This window comes from Lagopus leucura, unplaced genomic scaffold, assembly GCF_019238085.1.
Source record: "Lagopus leucura isolate 7727_CA_CO unplaced genomic scaffold, USGS_WTPT01 Super-Scaffold_73, whole genome shotgun sequence".
NCBI lineage: Eukaryota > Metazoa > Chordata > Aves > Galliformes > Phasianidae > Lagopus > Lagopus leucura.
The window spans coordinates 7220168-7227091 of NW_024962252.1; the positions used below are offsets into that span (position 1 = coordinate 7220168).

Sequence of the window (6924 nt, forward strand, 5' to 3'; positions counted from 1 at the left end):
TCTTATCCACTGTTCTCTCTGCCCTGTTCGATCGCTTTGGGAGGTATTGCTTTGCTAATTAATCTTTCATTCATAGAGAAATTGGCAACACACAGATTTTGAAAACACGCAAATGTGGCTCCAAATCAGATAAAGACCATACAACACTTTCAATTGATAGAAGAAAAAACTTTGATTTAAACCTGTCTTTAAAAGCATTTGAACCCTTTTGGAGCTGATACATTTATTCCACAGATAATTACCTGCACAATAAGACAGCAATAACAGTTTTGATATAATTCTTGGAAACTACTGAATTCAAAGCACTATATAATGACACTAAAACATCACACGATAGGAACAGTTCATTGCCTTGATTTTAAATAAATGTTTAATCTCATTAAAAAAACAGATAAGAAAGTGGTGGAAATAAAATCCTATGCATTTTTTCCTATTCACAAACAGCAGAAGACATAGATCCACATTTTCCTACCATAAAACTCAAAATGAAGACAGCTACGTATATAAGGACACATTTGGCAGGCAGTCACACACAGCAATACAGAAAGGATTAATACCAAAAAAAAAAAAAAAAAAAGAAAACAATAAGCAAAGCATCAGGGTGAATTCCCAAACCTATAAAAATGTCTTTGATGATAATTCCTTGTCGGTACTGTTTATTTTTTTTTTTTATGACTGCAGTGTAAATACACTTCATCATTTCTATTTAAGGCAAATTTACTCAAGATATGCCTCCAACATTACAGATTTTACTACATTAAGCACTGTTATGCTGTTTAGCTAGGAAAAAAAAAATGTTTTCTTCATATGACATTCAATATTTGTCTTACAGCATTTTTTCTAAGCTATACCACGCATAAACAGCAATTCTCCTTTTCTGTTTCCTCAGAAATATACCACTGGCTGTATAGAGCTAAGATTTCCTTTATTCCTCATGTAAATATTTAAGCATGAAAGGCAACAGATGGATAAAGGCAAGTTAAAGCAAACTGAAAAATCAAGTCTTTGCAATCCTTACATGTAACTATGCTACAAACCTATGCAACATAAGCATAAATGACATATTTAAATCTAATTCACAAATAAGAACAGCCTCTTCCAGAGTCTAAGAGAAGTTTGGATGAGTTAGACTTGCAGATGACTGAATAACTAATCACAGTCTAAATGCAAAAAGGCAAAGTTTTTTCAGTTCAAGTAAAAGATGTGGTGCTTACCCTGTGTATGTGTGTAATATACGGATGCAATCATGTCTGTGTAAGTAGGGATGTTTGCATGCACATGGTGGTGGCTGATAGTTACACCAGCCACCTTGTTTCCCCTTTGTGGTGCCTTTTATCCACACAAAACAAACCCAAGGTTGTGCCTGATCCCAGCTGAGAGTAAATGCCTTATTTTGTATGAGGGTGAGGAAGGAGTGACAGACACATCACTTATCATTCACCACACAGACTTGGTATTCATTAGAAAAGCCACAATCAATAAGAACCAAAGGCAATTTTTCCCTGAAGATAATGATGTCCAGCATCACTAGAGTGTTTACGAGTCTGATAGGCTTTCATTTATGAACACAAATCGCCTTTGAAAGTTTACAACTTCCTAGTCAAATTTGGCCTTACCAAAGAAGTGCTGTAAAATGCTTCCATTTTTATTAGTTCTACAAAACTGCATGGGCTTTCTCATGGTTACTTTCAATATGTGTAAGATACATGAATTTCAAAATGCAAATCAAATGCACATGTTGAACTGACTACAATTTTTCACAAATTATGGAGCAATCTCCTCTGCTTTTTTCGTGGGAGTGAATAGGTGATTTATTTTATTTTATTTTTAAAAGAGAAACTTTGGAAGCCATTAGCTTCTTGTACAGAACACATGAACAAGAAAAGCAGAATTCAAACAGTTGTTTTTAACTTGCTGTTTGACACTAGAAAATACTTTCCTTAACTTTGTGTATATCATTCACAGCATTATTAAGATTAAAAACTCGCCTAAGAGATTCTGAACGCTCATATCCAAAAAGAATCCTTTAACAGAAGCCAAGAAATAGAAACATAAATAGACCGTAGTTGTAAAACCTAAGTTAGAAGGCTATTTCTGTAAAACCATATATTCACAACACAAAAAGCAATACAGACATTTTTAATACAAAAATCAATGTAATATTGCTTCAAAAGATTGTGTCTAACAGATTCACAAAGCAAAGATGATTAGGGCATAAGTGAAATTCCATCCCTAAATCGTTCTGTTCTGCTCCTGTGCTCATAGCATCCTCTGTCAGGAGCTAATCTCACGTGACAGGCCTGATCCAAAGCCATTTGAAGTCACTGGAATGTCTCCTCCTGACTTCAGGGAGCTTTGCTTCCAGCCCCTATAAACTTCAAGAACAATACAATTCATAGGAGGTTGTTTTAAGAGAACAATATCCACTATCTGAGAGGAAAAGAACATTTGCTTCAAACAAAACTTACCTGCTGTGGTAGATTTGTTGGGTTCTTACTGTTAGATGTTTTGCTACTGTTGTCTGTGTGCATACCACAAATAAACCTTTCTAAAGTGAGAACACTCCATTTCCTTAGTAGAAGCCACAGAAAATCAACAGTAGTCCAACACCAAATAAACCCCAAACCCTAAACTAAAAAAAAAAAGTATTCTTGAATGTACACACATCAGCAAAGACAAAAAAGTTTCAAAGGGTTATGTCACCACATAAAGGCCAAGCTCAGACAGCTATTTATTGTTTAAAAGTAGTAATATAAATGCAAGTCTTGAAACAGCAATTAACAGCGTTGTAAAAGCGGTGAAAGAAAAGCCCTATTGATGTGAACTATGTAGCTCTTTTTTATTAGAAAAAATGGGATGATAATGAAGTACGGAACTCAACACTGAACCCATGTAAACATATAGCAGAAAATTTACTCTGATGAATAAGCAAATCCCAATCAGGTCCATAATCACCAAGCTCCCCAAGGCAGCAGACAGTGGTGGCTCTAACTTCCTCCCTCACACAACAAATCTACTCACTACAGCTATTTTAGCTGCTCAGCATGAAGATGAACAAACAGAAACTTGCAATTAGGCACAAATATTCCAGAATGTTCACCTCTGGAGACTGATCTCAGTGTTCCAAAGTGGGGGAAAAAAAAAAAAAGACTTTAAATCCTTCAGGATCTTTGTCATAAGATATAAAAGACTTAAATTTTTTTGTAGTTGTCTCAATATATTTAACGAAATTGACATTATTACCATTACTAGTTATCTTTTTTAGAAAGGTCTATAAAGCATTAGATCAAAACCAAGACAATACCTCAAAAAATAAAGTAAATGAAACAAAACACAAGAGAAAAAGCAAGCAACATTTTCTCCAATGTAGAGATGCTATAATTTCCATCTCTTTCATCTAAACTTGTAGAATCAGAAACTGAAAGACTATTCACTTTCTAAGCCTATTCAAACTGATTTTTAGGCTCAGTGGGCAAATCAAACAATTATGAATTTTATTTCAGGCCAGTAAAAAGAATGTTTCTGTGTGTGTTTTTTTTTCTAGATGAAATGGAAAAGAATTTCTCAGCTCAAACTGCATATATCATAAGTATTTTGTTACAATAATTGTCAAACAGCATATTCCATTTGAGTCGATTAAAAAAGCTTCATTTGGTTTCTTTGTTTCACCTTTTTGCTACTGAATTCATTTCCGAAATGAAATACAGCCCTAAACTGCAACTTCCACAGAATTCAATCAATATTAGACTTCAGCTTTGCATTTCATTTACATTTTTTTGCATGCATAAATTAATGAAGTGTTTAGTTCACTCCAGAAGTACACATTCAGTAAATAAATTATCCATTCATATATTTTGTTAAGCTTTATTCAGCCCTATATTTCAGGTACTGGAGCATTCACCCACATAGCTTTTCTACCATTTTTCTACTCTTCCCACACAGACAGTTGGGACACAAACTGCTTGCTGCTGAGTACGACTAGCTGCTATTCTGATCCCCTCAAATCCCATCTGTGCCCCCCCCCCCCCCCCTTACTCTGTTCTTGCTGCTGCTACTGCTCACACTTCCTCAGCCTGCTGAGGACCTGAGTTTCCAGCTACCCTCCCGCCCCTTCTCAGCATTCCCAGGTGCTGATAATCTATAATTTTTTTTTTCCCCCATTGTTGCCAAATCTTTTCCTCCTTTTGGCAGATGCTATAGTTTTGCAAGTTTTAAGTATCTTACCTCTGAGACCCTCTTTGTTGCTCTGTCTGTGACCACGCTGGAAGCAGAGAGTGATGGATATTAGGGAAGCATGAGCCTCCCCTGGCTGTTTAGCAGCGTGGTCTGCAAAGAAAGATAGAGATGCTGCTCTCTCCTCCTCCCCCCTCGCTGTCCCAGCTTCCTCCTCCCTCCGCCCTCCTTCCCAGCCACAAACTCTAGTTCTGTCTGTGCTTCAACACAATACACTACCTCTCAGTACCAGCCACCTAAGGTCAAGAATACGAACCCTTCACCCTCCCCCCCTGCCTTTTCCTCTCCAGCCTCATGCATCCTCACCCCTGCTTCCCACAGAATATGGTATCTTCCCAACTATTTCCCCTTATTTGGCTCCAGGGTCTAAAGCACAGACAATTTCAGCAGCCCCAGGAGAAAGAAGAAAAAATAATAATTATAAAACAGAAGATATTTGACAAACATCTTTATATCATGTGAAGGGAAGCAGGAGGTTTTTGGGAGAAACTGTAAACTTCGGGGTTGTATTTGTGAGTAGCCACAGCAGCCAAAGCCTGCCAGTTGGAGATTAGTTTTAAAGATCTATACAAACTAAAGAAGGGTGCCCTAAACTGCTAATTATCTCCCAAATCTAGTTTACCTGCTGCTTGTACTCTTTGTTTCACTACCTTTATTATAAATAGTATTTCAAAGGAGCTTCCAATTTTTTTTTGCTGTTAAAGCCAGATTTCAGTATAATCTGATGATGCAACAGCTATTAGTGAAAACATAACCAGTGGCATTTTTTCAAAATGAGGAAAAATGCAATAACTGCCATTGAAATCGCTGAAAGCACAGTAATAAGTCCTCTGATTTCTCAGCTTGGGTGATATGCATTGAAGAAGTCTTTTTTCATTTGCTGGCTGGTAACACATCCAGGTGACCAACACAAGGCTCTCAAGCAGTACATAAAATGACCACCAGCCAATGTTTTCTTCTTCAAGACCTACTTTTAGACATCTAATAGGCCACTCCTTCCAAAAGGATTTTTGTTACAGAGACTACAAAGAGAGTTAAGGTGATGCTGAAGGCTTCTAAAAGATCTTGTCTGATAAACTTTAAAAATTAAGTGGGCAGGGTCTCCCTCTGGAGGTCTCAAGCAGTACCTAACTCTCCTTAGAGATGTATGGGGATGCCTTAGGCACATCACAAGGTTGGTTTTAATTGGGTACAGTATGGCAAAAAAAATGATAGCAGTATCTTCAAATAGGATACAGGCATTACTGAGCAATAACAGGTAATTAAGAAGGAAAATTACTTCACCCCTTCCAAACAACTGGCCCAAGAGAAGTGCAGTCTCTATCCACAAAGATGCTACTCCCTCAGCTGCTAACCCTTATTGAAGATGAGAAGCGGCTCCAGGCTCAACCCCTTCTGGTTACTCTGGTGCACTGCTTGCACCTGAGCTCCCTGGGTCAGCCACACTTTCTCACCTCATGCTCAACCATTGGTTCAGGCTGTGACCTGGCAATTCCACTGCAGATACCTTAAAAATATAAGCAAAAATCCATTTTTTTTCATTGTGGGTGGTCTCATATGGTAAATAGCAGGCACAATCCATCTGTGGTTAAGAAGAAGGTGATCTATGAGGCAGAAAAGCCACTGCTTGTAATCCATGGATCATCTCACAGGAAGGAGAAATGCTTTCTAAGGAGACTGTGCATAACAGCAACATCTATTACATCAAAACAAACTCCTCATCAAACTTATTAGAATTTCTGATAAACGTGAAAAGAATCAGAACATATTTTTCACCTTCATTCTGTGGTAAGATAAGCAAAGTAACTAGTATAACCAATACAGATTTGATTAAGCTTAAAAATTATAACCTGAAAGACTGAAATGTAAGTAATTATAGAGTTAGTCTAGCTTTTGCCCAGAAAAGAATGTTTAAGAAAAATTAATCCAGACTTGCTAGATCTCATACACACATTATGTGATACACTTAAAGCAGTTTCTTCCACCTTTTCCTATGCAATAAGACCCATATCGTAGCATAGTTATAACCCCTCTCTTTGTTAAAGCTCTTGGCATCTGGTTTAAACTGAATGCATAATCAATGGATATTAAGATATTATAATCTCAACATAAACAAGAGAGTTAGGCAATGAAGACTATGATAACAGAAGAGACTAAATGCAAGGCTTACCCTTATGCTGGGCTCACCCACAGAACACCAGCAGAGGCAATCTCCAGAAGAGATCCTTCCCCACTGGTAGCCAGCTCTTAAATAGGTCTAGGAGAGGTGCAGCCAGGCTCCACCCCTTCCTGCAGCACAGGTGAATTGCCTTCAGCTGTGCTCCTGTGGCTGACTCATGGCTCGCCTCAGGTGATCAATCAAAGGTTCAGGACTCAGCAGTTCCCATACACTGAACAAAATGCATCAGATACTAATATTTAGTGCTCAAAAATGGGCTATATGTGTGAGCTGCAGCAAAAGAGCGTGCTGCTTGTATTTGTGCTCAAAAGAGACTGGCACATCCACCTGTCTTCTCTAATTTCAAAAAACAAAATCATTCTAATTTCAGAAAAATGGTGCAGACAAACATTAAGGTAAAGAAACAACATGAATTTCTGGACAACTTTTGATAATTAAATGTACATCAAGACTTTTCTATCTGAGCTGTAAGCTACAATATATATTTTTTAAAAACTAATGCCATCCTTAAA

The 6924-nt window shown here is 37.4% G+C and overlaps 1 long non-coding RNA gene across 1 annotated transcript; it reads right to left on the reverse strand.

Moving 5' to 3' along the window:
• Nucleotides 1–408: 408 nt before the first annotated feature.
• On the reverse strand, nt 409–5725 carry LOC122192208. Its single transcript, XR_006182566.1, has 4 exons — nt 5688–5725; nt 4225–4326; nt 2469–2632; nt 409–2375 (listed from the first exon to the last, which is right to left on the reverse strand). It is a non-coding gene; the product is annotated as an uncharacterized LOC122192208 (long non-coding RNA).
• Nucleotides 5726–6924: the final 1199 nt, after the last annotated feature.